We start from the raw sequence: 19092 nt of genomic DNA, 5'->3' as shown, positions 1-19092 counted from the left end.
TTTTGCCCAGGTCTAAATGCAAATAGCCTGGAATATCTATACTGCAGCTGCACAAAGCAGAAGATAGATTTCATACCCATATGCATTATATAACTAGAGATTAGCGGTTTCGGATCTCAGAGATCTGAATCCACCTGAATTTAGAGATCTGGGGCAAGAACCAAACGTGCGTTTGGTTCCCCCACCGGCCCCAGATTTTAAACCGAAGCAAAACTTCAGAGACTAAATCTTGCAGCTCACGAGCTTTCATCTCTGCTGTATAAGAAGTCCCTGTGGCAGTGCCATTTCACTCTGGCTGTGGAGAGTGAACAGAGAGGGTGCATAGTGTAGGGCTGGTGCTGTCTGCTGTGTCCATCTGGGCTGGTGCTGTCTGCTGTGTCCATCTGGGCTACTGTGCTGTGTCCATCTGGGCTGGTAGCATCCTGCCTGTGTTGTCAATCGCTGCTGCTCTGGTCAGTGGTGCTCCGCACCCCAAGTTCTGTACAAATATATATATATATATATATATATATATAAAATAAAAAGTGTTTTTTTTTCTGTGTGTGCATTAGCCGCACATATTATCAGACAGCAACCTAGTGCTGCCTGTGTCATCAATCGCTGCTGCCTTGGTCAGGGGTGCTCTGGGCCCCAAGTTCTGGACAAAAAAAAATATAATAAAAATTAATTTTTTTCTTTCTGTGCATTAGCTGCAACTTGGCAACACTATTGCTGCTTGCTTGGTGACTCTGCTGCAAGACCGCAGTGAATATGGAGGGCAGTCACATGACAAGAAATCAAGAACCACATGTTGTAGCTGCCAGCAGCAGTCATGATGATGCAAGGCCGTCAACGTCCTCATCCTCTATGAAGGCCAATGCCCCTGGGCTTGTCAGGCCATGGACATGGAAGATACATTTTCTTACTTTATTAAAGAAAAAAAAACTATAGCCAAGTTGACTTTAGATAAACAATGAATTGGCAATATGCCATTCACTACACGAAGTGGCAAGGAAAGGTTAATGCCTTGGCATTTATTTATGACTGGTGGTTCTGGTGATGATAGCTTCTGCTTGTTGTAGTATTGGTGGTACTATAAAAAGTTAAAGTTGTTAAGAAGAAGACAAGTAAGACAGCTCCGGTAGAGACCAACTGTGTGCTCCGAGAAATCAAAATCACAAATCCCCGAGGAGAGTGCAAGTGTATCTGCGGTTGCCATGTGTGAGTCAGACCTTTCAAACAATGTACTTGAGGATCCTCCCTCCAACACTTGTGTGCCCACTGTAAATGTGGGGAAGGGCAGTCAACAAATTGCTGACGTAGTCATCGAGGATGCTTCTATGGAATTGCACATGGAGAATGAGGAAAATATTTCGGTAGTTGCCGCTAAGGATGATGAGAATGTTGATGATGAGGATGTTGATGATGAGGATGTTGATGCTGAGGATGTCATTTCTGTGTAAGTCAGGCAACAGTTGCTGCCCATGGTATGAAAAAGCCCATTGATTATGTGATGCTGGGGCAAAAGACAAAAAAATCCACCTTTTATGTGTGGAATTTTTGACACAAATCCGGACAACAACTGTCAAGCCATCTGTACCCTTTGCAAAGCAAGAGTAAGTAGAAGTAAGGACCTTAACCATCTAGGAACCTCATCCATCTTGCTTCCCTTGCAGCACATTCATCAAAAGTGTTTGCAAAATGTAGACAGTTTGGCTAACAACAGTTGTCAAGCCATCTGTAACTGATGACAAGCAAGAGTGAGTAGAGGTAAGGACCTTAACCATCTAGGAACCTCCTCCTTGTTACATCACTTGGAGCGCATTCATCAAATTCCAAAGTGTATGCTGCAAAGTTCCAAAACTAAAAATGTAACAATCAGTCCAGTGTCACCTACCTGTTCCCTCTCTGTGGGATCCAAGTGCCTTCAATCTCCACCATCAACACCTGCATCATCAACATCCTGTCATCAGAAGTAGTCCTGCTACATCCAATGTTATAAGCATGATTGACTCCTCTCCTATCTGTGATTCCTATGAAGGATCCTTGATGACTACGCCTGTTACTGCTACTGCTGTTGCTGTGAGTGGACCTACATCCCAGAAGTGGACCAGGAGGAAAACTACTTGTAGTACTATAACCAATCCTTTGCAAGGGCAAACAAATATGATGGCAATCACATAGTTGCACAGTGGATTACTGATGCCATAACAGCTATGCTTGTATTAGATGTACGTCCAGTATCTGCCATTAATGCAGTGGGTTTTAGGAAGAATTGAGGTCCTGCATCCCCGCTAACAGGTCCCTTCTAGATTCCACTTTGATAGAACAGCAATTGCCAGTCTGCACAAGGACATTTAGAAAACCTTATTAATGTTCTCCGAAATGCCTTTGTACCCACTGTCTACTTGACCTCTGATATGTGGACAAGTGGGACAGGGCAAACTAAAGATTGCATGACTGTGACAGGTGTATTTCCTACAACAGCAACAGCAGCAGCATCTACCAAATGCAAGCTGATTCAGAGGCAGGCTACTCTTTGTATAACTGGTTTCACTAAGATGTATACCACTGAGAACCTCTTAGAAAAACTCAGGGAAATCATTGCAAAATGGCTTACCCCCCTTGGACTATCCTCGAGATTTGTGATTTCTGACAATGCCAGTAATATCGTCAGAGCATTACATCTGGGTGAATTCCAACACATCCTATGTTTTGCTCACCAATTAATATGATGGTGCAACAATTTTTTTAAAAATGACAGGGGCCCGCAAGATATCCAGACATTTTAGACATTCGGCAACTGCTTGTCGAAGATTGCATGACCAGCAGATACTGTTGAATTTGCCTTGCCATCAGCTGAAGCAAGATGTAGTAACTAAGTAGAATTCTACCCTCTATATGCTTCAGCAGATGGAGGAGCAGCAAAAGGCCATCCAGGGCTACACAGCAGCCTATGACAAAGGCCATGCAGTGGGAATGCACCTTACTCAAGCACAGTGGAGAATAATATCCATGTTGTGCAAGGCTCTCATACCCTTTGAACTTGCCACACATGAAGTTAGTTCAGACACTGCCAGCTTGAGTCAGGTCATTCCCTTCATCAGACTTTTGTAAAAACAGCAGGAGAAACTGAAGAGGAGCTGAAATGGAGCGAGTCTGCTAAGTATGTTGGACTGGTGGATCAAGCCCTTGATTCACTTTGCAAGGATCCAAGGGTTGTCAATCTCTTGAAATTAGATCAATATATTTTGGCGACCACACTTGATCCTAGGTTTAAGTCATACCTTGCGTCTTTTTTCCAATGTACATAAATCTGAAAATATGCAAAGAGCTGTTGGTAAAAAATTTGTCAGCTGAAGTGGCACGTGACATGCGATCATATTCTCCTTCAGTTTCTGTGGCTGCCAGGAAAAAATTACATTTTCCCTACAGAATCCCTGCTGGTCATACAGATCAGTCACCAAAAAATTACATCTGGTCGGGCCTGAGAGAACTTCCTACTAATAGTAACATGTCTACCGTGACAATGTCTGATATGGTCACCATTCACAGACTGGTGGATGACTATTTTAGGGATAACATCCAAATAGGCATGTCAGACAGTCCCTTTCAGTACTGGTAGGAAAAAGAGACAATTTGGAGGCCCATACACAAACTGGCTTTGCATTACTTAAGTTGCCCAGCCTCCAGTGTGTACTCTGAAAGTGTTTTCTGTGCAGCTGGCAACATTCTCTGTGATCGGTGTATGAGGTTACTTCCTCAAAATGTGGAAAAGATGATGTTTATTAAAATGAATTACAAACTCCACGAGGAAGACCTCTACCAACAATTACAGATGGGAACTAATTAATATTGTGTGAAGAAGAGGATGTACACACTGATGGGGATGATGAGGACAATGAAGATGATGACACCTGATGTGGTAATGTAAAGCCAGTTCGTGTAAGGAATCATTTTCATGTCCAATGCACATTGGCAGCTTGTTTTATGGTGGTCCAAACAAACTAATAATTTCAGCCACAATTGGCAGTCCCTGTCACTGAAATAATTGGTTTGTTAACTGTGAATGCCCTGTTTCATATACAACATATGGGTGCGTGGGAGGATCCAAGGACTATTCAATCTTGCACCTCTTTTCTCTGCATTATGTGCTGTTTGGGGCATTGCTGCCTGACATTTTAAATTTGATTATTTATGAATGTCCGGTAATTGTAATGGCCACACTCAGCATCCACCGTATGCCCTTTTAATTTTTTATAAATGGCCACATGCTAGTGCCGCACACTGCCCTAGGCCTAACCTAGATGAAATAATCAATATTGTTAGCTGTGAGGTGCTCAAAATTGACTGCAAATGACTGGGAATAAATCTTATTAAGGTTAGTAATACTGTAGGAACAAAAACAGGCCCAAGTTATATGGTTTTTTCTGTTTTTATCATTTTTTTAAAAAAAGATCCAGAGCCAAAACCAAAACCAGAACATGCAAGGGTGGTTTTGCAAAACCAGAAACAGATCCAAAACACGAAGGAGATACAGATCCAAAACCGAAAATAAAAACAAAACACGGGGGTCGGCACACATCCCAATATATAACCACACAAAAAACACTCAAATTTAAATGCAGTACCAATCTTTATATTCTCTAATGAATATCAAATGTGTTTAGTTAACTGGTGGTGCACCTCCAAAAAAAAATTGTTGTACTATACAATAATGAATAAATAAATTCCCTAGGGTTTTTTGGTTTAATAAAAACATTTAATTATTGTAGATATTAAATTATATATTGCAAAACTTTTTTTCATGTACATTTTAATCATAGTGAAAAATGAAAAAACAAAAAAAGAGTTATTTTAATGATGTGTTGAAGTGATGTCAGACAAAGTATAGCTGCACTACCCTTATATAAAAACACTTGCATGTGGGTTGTCTTAGAAGGACCATCTGTATAGCGACTACTGTATATAGCCCAATAATTGTAGAAAAAAAGCTAAGTACATTGTGATTCCTTTTCAAAGAAAATGCTTTTCTTGAGCTGTACAAACCACACATTTTAAAATGAAAAATATATGAAATACACTTGTTACAGCAATAGCCCTTTAATTTTTTGAGATATGTCAGCTTTATGGTTTGCTCATTTATTTATAAATAGTCTTCGAAATAAATTGTATAAATATATCAATGTACATACACATATTAGGTTTTCAAGCATACACTGCTTTGTGCTCCCATTCCAGTAATCTGAAACATAAGTAAAGTAATATGTTACCTCTAAATGTTATGCCAGAATATGTAAAAAGCAGCAAAGTGCATCAGACTCAGGGATTATCAGCAGGAAATCATTAAAAACTACTTGCCAGAATTGCAGTTCTGAATTTCTATCATTTTAATATGAGCCACGTAGGTCCTTTTTTCTCACTGTTGCATTATGATCTCAAATATTACACATTATTAAGCAGCACTTTATAAAAAAATCCTTGCATACTAGTGTGTCCCATTTATACCCAACATGAATTTATAACTTGTGTGGATTAATGTATATGGGATAAGTGATACTACACAAATGTTTGGAGCCTCAGAAGGTAGGTTTTCTATATAGTGAGTGAACATCTTTTTTGGTTACTTTGATGTTACCACAATGCCCCATGGAGTGACCTTTACAAGGCAAATTGTTGCATTGTAACCATCCAGTTGCCTCCCGGTCATGTGCATTTCATAGATGAACCGAACCATCTGATCTCATATCCTACATCAAAATGTGTGCATGCTTGGTGTGATTGCTTTCTTTGGGTCATGCGCTATCCGCTATTCCCTGCTTTGCAATATGATTGCCTTCAGTGCATTGGCAGTCTGCTGATAAGCATAAGATATGTCCATTTTTGGAAATGCGTACAACAGGCGCATAGATTTTATTTTATTTATTTATATTTTTTAAACATTTCATGAGTACTGGTAAACAAATTTCCAGAAGTAATGTAAAAGTCTAACTTCAGTCAAAATATTTGGGGGTCTATTTTAAAAGAATTCATTGATTGGAAAGATATCAATAATTTACAGTGCAACTAAATTACATCAAGTGGCGGCCACAAGTTTGCATTAGTGTTTTCTTTATCAGCAGTTTTTTATATAGCTCCTGCAAATTCTGTTACTCTTTACAATTACGGGCAATGTGACTTCTGTATTTACTACTAACACATAGCTCCACATTCTTAATGATATGTTTGGGCTTAAGTATACATTTGTTACATTTTTATTACACCAGGCACAAATGCTACAGTTTATGAATTGGATGTACCAAACTCCAAAATGTATTGTAATGCTTTTTTATGTGCTTTTTTCCTAATGTATGTATGTTCAGGGCATCAATATTTTCACATTTAAATGAAAACAATAATAAGCAATGCAGATTTGCCAACCCTCAATATTAAATGCAGAGTACCCATTCAAGATGCATGAATTATGTTGCTCATAACAAAAGCAAGATGCTGCAATGTAGGAGCATAATAGTTGACACTTGATAAGTACACCTAAGTATACAATACATTACTAGGGATTTGCAGATCGATTTGACTGATCCTGAAAATTTCAATGAATTTCAACTATTCAAGGATTAACATATAATTCATCCAAATTTTGCATCCCCTGCCAGAATGAGGTCAAACACTGGTCTTCTTGTTTTTATGCACAATCAACAAAGATTGTGTAATACAACATGTAAGTTATGTAGCCTTCTAAAACTATTTTAAAGCAACTGTACCAGATTTGGAGATGTACTCTAATACATTCGCAGCTGCAATCCTGCACACAGCTGCTTTAGAAAAATCTGCTAATGCTGTAGCCGGCTTGAAATATATTGAGACGCCCACCGACAGCTTTGCAGATGGTCTCTGACTGTCGATCACTTTGAAAAGAAATCTTCTCTGTGAGCTGTATCACAAAGGTACCTTGGAGCGGGCACAGTGCGCCCATGTGCATTCATATTCAACCAATAATTTCAACTCTACATAGTATTGGAATAGCATACATCTCTGAATCAGGCCCACTCTACAGTGGTTGAGTATAATGGGGCTTTTAAGGTGACTGTTTGAAGCCCCGAGTGGTTCTATGGCACAGCTCTGACTAAGCCACTTCTGTGTGGGGTTTCTGGACAGTTTATTTTACATTTGTATCTCCAGGAACCAGTGGCAGAACTGCTGACAATGCAGTGGGTGAGAGCACAATAAGTCTCAGAGCTAAAGTCGGCCTGGTTATTTCTGTCAGCCAGCAATTACATATTATGTTCTTGCTGGCAACTTCTTAGATGTCAGCATCATGCTAGAAGTATTAGGTTACCTACACTGCCTATCACATCAAGTACCATAGTACAATAGTGTTGTTCCATAAAGTATGCTATTAACAGTGAAGAAGAGATTAATGAAATAATGAATGAGGACAAAAAGCTGATTAAAGAACTTGTGCCATCTCATCCACTTTCAAGCTATAGAATTGGATTGGTGTGAGAGATATCTGTATAGAACCCCTTCTCTCCAAACATATTAAGCATCTATTTATGAAAAAGCCCTTTCTGCAATGTCTTCACCAGCGAAAGTGCTATTCTCAATTTATCAAAAAGTTAACATCAGATAAATCAGTGATTTGCTTGTGCTCACCTATTTAGCATTGTTACATCCATCTGCATATATTTCTATGATGACAGAGATGTAAGACACTTCATTAGTTGATTAAATGCATCGCATTACCCTATATCTGGTGTTACCCTCTATCTGAAAATGTGGACCTGTGAAGCCAGAAAGTCTTTGATCAAGGCTGATTCAAAAAATGTGCCATGTATTGCTATTTTACTTTGTCCATTTTCCAGCAGTGTTAGGCTGCTGATGAAGGAGACTGAACCTGTGCTGTCCATCCAGAGTGCTGTCCATCCAGGGGTGTGATGTGCTGCCCATGCATGCAGGAGTGTATTGTCCATCCAGTGTGCTGTCCATCCAGGGGTGTGATGTGCTGTCCATGCAGGGGTGTGCCAAGGGGCAGTAATAAAAGTATAAAAAAGTTTTTAAAAAATGAAAAAAATAAGTTAAAAAAAGTTAAAAAGTATTTTTTTGTGATGTACCCCAGAGTATCCATATAAGTACTGTGACACTGCAGGTTATACCACAGTGTATGCTTCCCTACCCCAGTTTATCCATAAAAGCACTGTGACACTGCAGGCTGTACCCCCAGTGTATACATAAAAGCACTGTGACACTGCAGGCCATACCCCAGTGTATGCTTCCATACCACAGTGTAACCATATATGTACTGTGAAGCTGCAGGCCATACCCCAGTTTATGCTTCCATACCCAAGTGTATCCATATAATCACTGTGATGCTGCAGGCCGTACACCCCAGTGTATACATAGAAGCACTGTGATGCTACAGGCTGTATCCCACTGCATTCAAATAAGTGGTGTGAAACCGCAGTGTCATTTGGCAACACAAAGTTTAAAAAAAAGTTAATTATAAAAATATATATTTGTTGTTGTACTGTTCCATTTAGTGGCTGTGTTGTGTCTTTAATCCAGTAGCTGTGTCCAACCAATCCCTGTCCTGTCATAGAGTGGTGCTTCAGTGACTCTAAAGGCCATAGCCCACTGTGTTTATTTACTTCACATAAGCACTGTGAACCCAAGCAGTGTCAGGTAAAAAAATATATATAATAAAGTTTAAAAAATATACTTGGTGCTATTGTTATGTGTACTTTTCTGTGTGCTGTACCACAGTAAGTTTGTTCACATACAAAGCCCTTTAAATCATCACAGTTGAGCTGAGGTGTGAATTGAAAAATGGATAAAGATCAGTTTAGAAGAGAAGAGCAGGAGCAACAACCAAATACTTTTTAGCAGATGCTGCCAGCAGTCATGATGATACTATTCTATCAACGTCATCTAAAGCCAGTGCCCAAGGGCATAGAGGGTTTAAGTCAGGGCATCTAAAATCAAACAACCAATATTTCATAGTGGTAAAAAATAAAACATCAAAGGGAAATTTGGCCACAGAAAAACATAAAATTGCTAACATGTCATTCAACACACATAGTGGCAAGGAAATATTAAGGCCTTGGCCTTTATTTATGAGTGGTGGGTCTGCAACTGTCAATGAGGCATGCTTTTTTGCCTTTTATGATGATGTAAGCCCTTCTCACTCTAAAATAGTTGTCAAAGAGTTGTAAAAAAAATGAAAACCACTAAGGCATAGGAACCAACTATGTGCTTAGAAACTACACAAGTGTGTTCTCCGATGCAGTGTGTGAGCCTGACCTTATCAGTACTATACTCAAAGAGGAGCATCCTTCCACCATTTGTGAGCCCTCTGCAAATGTGGGGATAAGCAGCACAAGTCAACATGCTGACATTGAAATTGAGAATGCTGCTTTTAAAGAACACCAGGATGAGGAGGATATTTGTGTAGCTAATGCTGGAGCTAATAAGAAAGTTGATGATGAGGATGTTGTTGATGAGGATGTTGTTTGTGTAAATCAGGCACCAGTGGAAACAGTTTTTGACCATGATAATGAAAAGCTCATTGTCATGCCTGGGCATAAACAAAAAAATCCACCTCTTATATGTGGAATTATTTTTACCCAAATCTGGACAACAATTTTCAAGCCATCTATAGCATTTGCAAAGCTACAGTAAGCAGAGGTAGGGACCTTAACCTCTAGGAACCTCTTCCCTGTTATGTCATTTGCAGCAAGTTCATGGAAATCTTAGGGGAAAATCAGAAACTGGTGCTAAATAATTAACAACACACAGTCTAGCATCTGTTAACTTCTTTCCCTCAGCTAGATCCTATAAAATGCAATCTCCACTAACAACACCTTCATAATCAATATCCCCACTAATGATCAGAGGTAATTGACTCTACCCTTATCCAGGATTCCTTAGAAGAATAATTGAGTGCTAGGCCTGCTGCTGCTCCTGGGGGTGGATCTTCATCCCATAAAGGGACCAAGTAGTATTTTTAAACTACTAATAGTAGTTTAAAAAAAACAATTGAATGTTAAACAATCCTTTGATAGAAGAACCAAGTATGACAGCTGTCACCCAGTTTCACAGCGGATCACTAATGCCATAATGATTGTGCTTGTATTAGATGGTGAAATAATAGAAATTGAAGATGATAGTGTGGAGAAAGTGCAAAAGGAGGATAAGGGGGATATTTGTATCATATCTGATGCTAATGAGGATGTTGATGATGAGGATATTGTTTGTGTAAATCAGCCAATAGTGGCTGATTTACACAATTGCCATGCCAATTGCCATGCTATTGCCATGCCTGGGCGTAAAACCAGAAAAACCACATCTAATTATGAAATCAGTTTAACCCAAGTCCTGACAACAGTTGTGAAAGCATCTGTGCCATTTGTGAAGCCAAAGTTAGTAGAGGTATGTTAAAAATATAGGCACCTCCTCCCTGTTACTTCATTTGCAGTCAGTTCATGCAATTTTTACCATAATTATGATAATTTGTAAATTATTAACAAGCAGTCCAGTTTTAGCTACAAGCAATTTGGACCAGCACATGAAATCTCTACCACCAACACCCTCATCCACAACCTCCTCCTTAATGAATGGACATAATTCTTCCAAAAAATTGTTTAGTGGGAGCCCAAACAAATGAAGTACTTCATCCACAAAATTATCAGTCTTTGTCGCTAAAGTGCTTGGTTTGTTAAACTATGCATGTTTTATTTTAATATCCTAAATAAGAGAGGGTGGGAGGGCCCAAGTACAATTCTTGCATCTTGCACCACTATTCTTTAATTTTGCACAATTTGGGGCATTGCCGACTGACATTTTTATAGTTTATTAAACTGCCATCCTGTCTGCCACTGCTGTATGGTAATGTTTCATACAGATGTAGCCATACTCATCTATCCTTGTTACAGCATGTAGTGGTGTATGTACTAAGCTGTGTTAGGAGATAAAGTGAACGGTGATAAGTTACCAGCCAATCAGCTCCTAACTGTCAAGTCACAGGCTGTGATTGAAAAATGGCAGTTAAGGTACCAGCCAATCAGCTCCTAACTGCCATTTCTCAATCCCAGCCTGTGACTTGACAGTTGTGAGCTGATTGGCTGGTACCTTATCACCGTTCACTTTATCTCCTATAACAGCTTACTAAATAGACTCCATAGTGTGAAAACCTAGTCACACTGTGCCTGGTCGCAGGGCAGCACATTCTGTCATAGGATGTCGCAGGGTGGTGCAATGAGGTTTATTGTGGCGTATGGAGCTGCCAGCAAATTTAGTACTAGTTTTCATCCACCAGATGTCACTTTTGAAAATCACCACTGCACATGCGTGAGTTCTCCAATGAAATATGCACTGTGCTCTTTAGTACAGTATTTTTAACACTGCAAACCCAATGTTATTACACATAGTCCTACAGGTGCTGAGCATCATTTTGTGCAGTGCGCTCACACAATGCTTCATGTGCCGTACAGATGCTTGCAGGTCCACAGGATCGCTTTATAAAGACCTCAGCAACCTAACTAAAAATGTCCACTCATAATAAAATGCTTGTATTCAGCTGCAAAACCAAATCCAGATGTAAAACATGAATGAGATACAGAACCAAAACCAGCAAAAATGGCACATTTCTAATATATTTGCATGCTAAAAAACCCCCCAGAGCTTTATATATTTGTTTGTTCTATTTTTAAGGCAATTTTTCTTTATAACAAGACAACTTTCACAAAAAGCCTTTAACAACATTATATGCAGATGTTAGCATAATACAACATTTTAACTAATAATTCATTGTTTTATTACTTGTCTGTTAGACTATAAAACCTGTTAACATGTACTAATTTGTAATTTTTCTATAACACACCTTAAAATAATGGCAAAATGATTAGGAACATCTTTTATGGCAAAAATATGTTAACACACTGACATCTTATTGAAAGTGTTTGTGCCAAATAAAGTCAAATACTTAACCTCAAAGTGACATTTTTAATGATGTAACTAATTAGCATGCCAATTATATGCTGAAGAAAACAGAGATGTTTTAAATCAAATACATTGTATGCTGATGTGTCTTTGAAATGTAAAGTGACAGAGGCTAGCAATGTGTTATTTATCAAAGGACATTGACATTACTTAATACTTGCTTTTAGTCTACTATGGTTACATATGCAGAAGTTAAACACTCTTTTAGAACAGGCAACAGGACGCATTAATTTATTATTTTTTAACAAAATATTTTTATTGAAGGTAAAAATAATAATGTTGTGTAATACACTGCAATAGTTGGAAATCTCCAAAGCCCTAACCTGCCTCCCACTTTCTGTGGTCACAGAATCACCAGATGAAATCAGTAGCCCTGCCTGCTGACTGAGCATTGCATAATGCGGTTGGGAAGGTTGATTAAGGCACAGCTTATACAACACACAGCAGCAGAGCACAATGTATGACATTTTATCAACAGAATACAATTTAGCCTCTTTAGATTTTAATAGGTCAAATGTACAGTAAATTCTATCACAGATCTAGTAGATTTATGTGCTTCATTATACTTGCACTCAGCTGGTTTATCAGGAAGTGACCATGAAGTCAGAACCCAGGAGAGATATCTGTATCCTGAATCATCTGTGAAGCAAAAAAATAAATGTATTTGAAGGTTAGCATGCCAACATTTATAGGTGTGTAGTGAGGAAGTAACAAGAGGAATAAGTACTTTGCCAATCAACCATCCATCAGGTATTTTGACCACTTCAAACTTATCACACAGGGATGACTGACTGAGTATTTAGGAATCATGGCATGAGTCAGGTCAGCCAACCACGATACCTTTGAATCATTGGTTTGCATCACAAACCACCTGGACATTGTGGAATGGCTCTGGTGCCTGTTTAAATAAACATGGGCTGGGACCCTAGGTGGTCTGAGCTCAATGTCTATGCAGTCTATAGCATCCAGAACACACGGCATGCCTGGAATCCTATAAAAAGCTAACCTGATATCATACCTCTATGACTCTTGGATAGGGAAGCTTATATAGGTGTAGGAAAGGGTCTTGAGTGTGGCAAGGACTTGGCCTAGGTAGCGGGAGAAGGTGGCTTTTGATATGCCTACCACGCTCCACAGAAAAAAAGGGAGATTCCCCATCACTGACTGAAAGCTCTTAGTAGCAAAGAAGTGCAGAAAAGCCAGCAGTTTGTGTAGGCCTTATAATGCTCATGACTGTGTAGTGTCTGGCAAAAGCTGAGCTTTGATGAGGTCATACAGGTTCATTAATTTATTGTGGATGAGGTGGAACATCTGCATGACATCGTCATCAGACACTGCATTGAGGTTCAACTGCCCGTGGCAGAACCTAGGCCTACAAAGGCTCTGCGGAACCCCTACCTGCTGGTTCATCTGTTCTGTTTCTTGCTCCTGGTCTTTTTTAGTCATCTGGTGCAGACTGCATGAAATAAGTACCTGTCCACAGAGAATTGAGTACCCTACCTCAGCCATGCTTGTCAGCAGAGAGTCTTGCAAATCATTTTTATAAGCATCTTGACTGAGTTGCTGCTTCGTAAAATTGTTTACACATGTCAACATGATTTTAAAAACAAGTGCATTGATTATGTGCATTGAGGTGTGAATTGGGTGTGAGTATCATTGATTTGGTCAATTTGATTCTTAGTAAATTTGTGATTTACATTGTACCAATGTTATTTTGATGATGCTTTCGATGGTGATTTGATGCAAGAAGTCATGTTTGACATGTGGTATACATGCAATTTGATCATTAGTAGGTTCCCGATTCACAAAATCAGACCGTTATCATGGAAAAAAGCAAAATTGACCAAACACAAGCCTTAGTAAACCATCCCCTATGAGTTTAATTCTTGGTCATGTCCGATTTGTGTTGAGTTTGTATAAACTCCCCATGTTTGCATAGGTTTCCTCCTATATATCCAAATAACATACTGGTAGGTTAATTGGCTGCTTGCAAAAAAATGAACCATAGTGTGTGTGTCTATTATATAGAAATTACAGACTGTAAGCTCCACTGGGAATGGTCTGATGTGAATGGCTGAAATATTCTCTATAAAGCACTGCATTATATGTGTGCCATATATAAATAGCTGTTAAATAAATAGTTGGGCTGATAGTTGATTGTATGCTTTTTTGTGGTGCATATTTTGTGTAATTGTGCATTGCTCATTCTCAGAAAATAAGTGCATGTAAATGCTTACTGTATATCTAAGCTTATGAGAAGAGGAGTGAGAGTGAGAAGTGGTGATCCCATATAGGCAATGTATAGTAGTACAAGTAGGCACAAATTCTTGATGCACACTCACATAATCCCAATGATATGTATTTTAATTGGCCTATGTGACTGCCTGAGGATGGTGCAAATATCTGTGTATTTGCAAAAAAAATTGAAGAAGAAAGCTATGCCCTCCACTCTTAAACTATAATCAGCAAAAGCACTCACAGCCTAGGTTGGTAGCAGCAAAATCAATGAGGCAAATAAAGTAACCTAGTGCCACCTCAAATAAACTGCTATCAGCACTAGACTTTGACACACCTGACCATGGACACAATAGCAGTGAAACCAAAGTGTGGGGTCCGTCTGCCATAATGTCCACTAGCCTTAGCCTATTAAGTACAGGGTGGAGTTCCCTAAGGCTTTCAGAATAAAAAAAAAGTAAATTATTGGGACTGTGGGCCTGATTCAGAGCCACTCGTAAGCAGCCGCTCATTCGCTCAGAGCGATATTCGCACAACTGCGCATGTGTATGGGTCGTAATGCGCATGTGCCAACCAGTCAGTGCAGTCAGAAATCGAGCGCTCGCAAAACAGCGAGTGCCTGCTAATTTGAGTGACAGGATGAGGCATTTGTGGGTGGTAACAGGGGAAGGTACTTGAAAATGGGGAATGGAGATCCGAACACAGGCATGCCAAACGGTCAAAATGGGCATTTTAAGGGTGTGCATAATTAACAAAGCAGCGTCATCAATCCACGTCACTTGGTTGTATCTTAGTCTGAACTGTTCGCATGATTGCGGTAGGAAAATCCAACCACAAGCACTGCGAGCAGTTTAGAAGCCTTTTGATGTACTCGATTAATCTAATAAATAGCGGAGATGACGTAGGATGCGAGCAGCCAGGGGGCATCTTTACAAAATAGAGAGCGCATGTTTCGTTTGCTCACTCAGACATAGAGGCGTCAACAGACCGCAAAGAGCGAGCGCTCAATTTAAATAGCCGGCCCCTTTTTCTGAACGAGCGAATGCAAATAGCGTCCAGCTCTGAATCAGGCCCTGTGTTCTGTGGGTGGGGGACTGTGGTTTTCAAATTTAGTTTGCCTAATGCAGGGAATATCTCTGTTTTCTGCATTAGATGTTCATTAAATTACCTGAACTTGCCTAAACTGGGTATGGTTCAATGGGTCTACATTGTCTAGATAGACAGTGTTTAGATAGGCAATAGATAGACAGGGACTGAAGGTCGACAGGGTCTGAAGGTCGACCCACTAAAGATCGACTGGAAACAAGGTCGACAGGTACTGAATGTCGACAGGCAATATGTCGACAGGTACTAAGGGTCGGCAGGCAGTAGGTCAAAAGGGGCTGAAGGTCGACAGGGTCATAAGGCCGACACATTAAAGGTTGATTGGTAAGAAGGTCGACAGGTATGAGGGTCGACAGGCAGTAGGTCAACAGGGACTGAAGGTTGACAGGGTCAGAAAGTCAACACACTAAATGATGACACACTAAAGGTCGACTGGTAACAAGGTGGACAGTTATGAAGGTCACCAGGCAGTAGGTCGACACTCATATAGTCAAATGGTCAACACATTTTTTTTAAGGTTGGTGTCAGGGTTAGGCACTAACTCCGCGGGGTCAACTAGTAACAAGGTCGACAGGTATGAAGGTCGACAGGCAGTAGGTCAACACTCATATAGTTAAATGGTCGACACATTTTTTATTTTTCTAGGGTTAGTGTCAGGGTTAGGAAATTACTCCAACAGGTCGACTAGTAAAAAGGTCGACAGGTATGAAGGTTGACAGGCAGTAGGTTTGCAGCCATATAGTGAAATGGTCAACACTTTTTTTTTAGGGTCAGTGTCAGGGTTAGGGTTAGGCACCTACCCCAATGGTTGGGGTTAGGCACTTATCCCGATGGTTAGGGATAGGCACTTACCCCGATGGTTAGGGTTCAGCACTTACCCCAAAGGTTAGGGTTAGGCACTTACCCCGATGGTTAGGGTCAAGCACTTTCCCCGATGGTTAGGCACTTACACCAATGGTTAGGGTTAGGCACTTACCCCAACGGTTAGGGTTAGGCACTTACTCCGATGGTTAGGGTTAGGCACTTACACTGATGGTTATGGTTAGGCACTTACTCCAATAGGCACTTACCCAAATGGTTAGGGTTAGGCACTTACTGCAACTGTTAGGGTTAGGCACTTACACAGATGGTTAGGTTTAGGCACTTACCCCAATGGTTAGGGTTAGGCACTTACCCCGACGGTTAGGTTTAGGCACTTCGGGTTAGGCACCAAGTGGAGGGTTAGGAATAAAGATTAGGGCAAAAAAACATGTGTCAACCATTTGCATGTTGACTATATGCATGTTGACCTGTGTCGACCATTTGCATGGTGACTATATGAGTGTCGACATATGTCAACCATTCCAATGGTGGCTATATGAGTGTCGACCCATGTCGACCATTTGTATGTCAACTATGTGTGTGTCGGCATGTGTCGGCCATTTGCATGTTGACTATATGAGTGTTGACATGTGTCGACCACTTGTATGTCAACTATATGAGTGTCTACATGTGTCAACCATTTTCATGTCAGCTATATGAGTGTTGACGTGTGTCAACCATTTGCATGTCGAATATATAAGTGTTGACCTGTGTCAGTCATTTGCATGTTGACTATATGAATGTCAACCTGTGTTGACCAGTTGCATGTTGACTATATGAGTGTCGACCTAATGACCCTGTTGACCTTCATTCCCTGTTGACCTTCTGACTCTGTCGACCTTCAGACCCTGTTGACCTATTGCCTGTCGACCTTCAGTCACTGTCGACCTATTGCCTGTCGACTTTCTGTACCTGTAAACCTTCAGTCCCTGTTGACATATTGCCTGTTGACCTTTAGTACATGTCGACCTTGTCACCAGTCGACCTTTAGTGTTTCAACCTTCAGACCCTGTCAACCTTTAGTCCCTATTTATTGCCTGTCTATCTTCCATTGTCTACCTAAACACTGTCTATCTAGACAATATAGACCTAAAGATCGGATACCGCCTAAACTATGCAGAAACAAATGTTTATGCATGGTTTTTGGCTTGATAGAACCCTCACCCCGTAAGATCCACTGGACCGGGAAAAGACTGAATGATTAAACATTCTTTAGAAAGTGCACAATAATGTTTTGGCACTGTGGGCCTGATTCAGAGTTTGGAATAGACTAAGAAAGATCAAATAACTGTGTATCTTGGTCAAAACCATGCTGAAATGCAATTGGGGCAGATTTAAAATGTGCAGAGAGATTTAGATTTGGGAAGGGTGTGTCCAGACTGCAATCAAAATTGCAGTGTAAAAATAAAGTTTTCCAGCATTTGTGGGTATAGTACATGTTAAAGCAGCCAGTATTTACCCAGTGTGGTAAGAGGGGTGGTCTCTCACCTGAATCTCCCACATTCTGGTGGGATCAGCTCCCTCCAAGGGAGAGAAAAATAAGATTGGCCTATTCTGCACCTACAATAGGAGGTGTGGAATTCAGGTTTTCAAATTTACACAGACCCAGCTGGAATAATCACTGGAGCACAGGAAGGGTTTAAAACTCCTACACTCCTGATGCTCCTTGTTTCTGATGCTGGATAAGCTAGCCAGGTGATAGGCTGGGGGTGGTGGTTAGCATTAGGGTGCTAGGACCTGGAGGGTCTACAGACATTAGCACAAGGAGTGCTGAGGAGTACTTGTATGTTGTTTGCTTATTTTCTGTTATTAGCATTAAAAAGACACTGCTTTACCAAGTACTGGCCTGTCTGGAGTCCTCATTTCAATACCCCATGTTACATGTGGTGGCCCATATGGGGACCTCTACACTGCTGTGTCATTGTGCAATTGCTAGATGCCTATGGCATAGTGAAGGAACTGACAAGGCAAAATGTTTGGTATACTTGAGTATGGTTGGTGAACCAGAAAAAATGCAGTTATATTAAGAACACTGTAACGTGCTATGCATTGTGCAAAAGCTGTTTATGTTTACTGGAAAAAAAGTTACTTTGCTTGAGATATAACAAATGCTGATTAATATCTTCACCAGCTAGTATGCTGTCTAATTAAGTTCCCCTGTTGACTGAACAAGAGCAAGACACACATATTACTGAGGTCTAATGAAGCACTGTAGTGCTGGAAGAGAAAAAGCCATTATTTCCTTGTCTTCTGTTTAACTCCTGCATTGCTGGAGAAAAAAAAAGTGTTTTCTTTTTCTGTGTTAAACGTGAATTGCAATTGCTTTACTAAAATATATTTAGTTGTGTAAACTGGCTTGTCATTGCTCTTATATGAAAGCTGCTAAGTACTTTCATACATCCCCTACTATAAAAATGGAGGAAGTTTTTCGCACTATAGTAAATTTGTTGGCTTCTCACCAAAAGACAGAGGAACAAATGTTGCAGTAGCTGACCCAGTCAGCGGGCATGACAAGTGCTGGGCATCTGAAGAAAATGTGCACAGAATGCCCAGTGGTGTATTTGCTGATATTTGAGAGGGTGGCACAGCATTTAAAATGGCTATCAGATATTTTGGGTGATAGACTTGCCCCCTATCTAACAGGTGATGCTCAGAAAGCCTATGCTGATTTTTCCTCTGCTGTTGCAGAGAAATATGACTTAGTCAAAAGTGGTATTCTGGTCAGGTCTCACTCCTTCTGGGAAAGTGCAGCGCTTCCATGAATAGACTATATTACCAGGGGTCCCAATCCGGAAGCAGAATGCAGAACTCACCAGACAGGGGTGTAGTTGGTTCCAATAAGTAGACTGCACTGTTGCTCAATTTGTAGAGACAGTGGTTGTTGATGAGTGCAGAAGAAGCCTAGGGTGGAATATGCAG

Source organism: Taudactylus pleione, unplaced genomic scaffold (assembly GCF_031769625.1).
Source record: "Taudactylus pleione unplaced genomic scaffold, aTauple2 ptg000615l, whole genome shotgun sequence".
NCBI classification, from domain to species: Eukaryota; Metazoa; Chordata; class Amphibia; order Anura; family Myobatrachidae; genus Taudactylus; species Taudactylus pleione.
The sequence above is the reverse complement of the archived record's forward strand: the minus strand, read 5'-3'. Positions refer to the sequence as shown.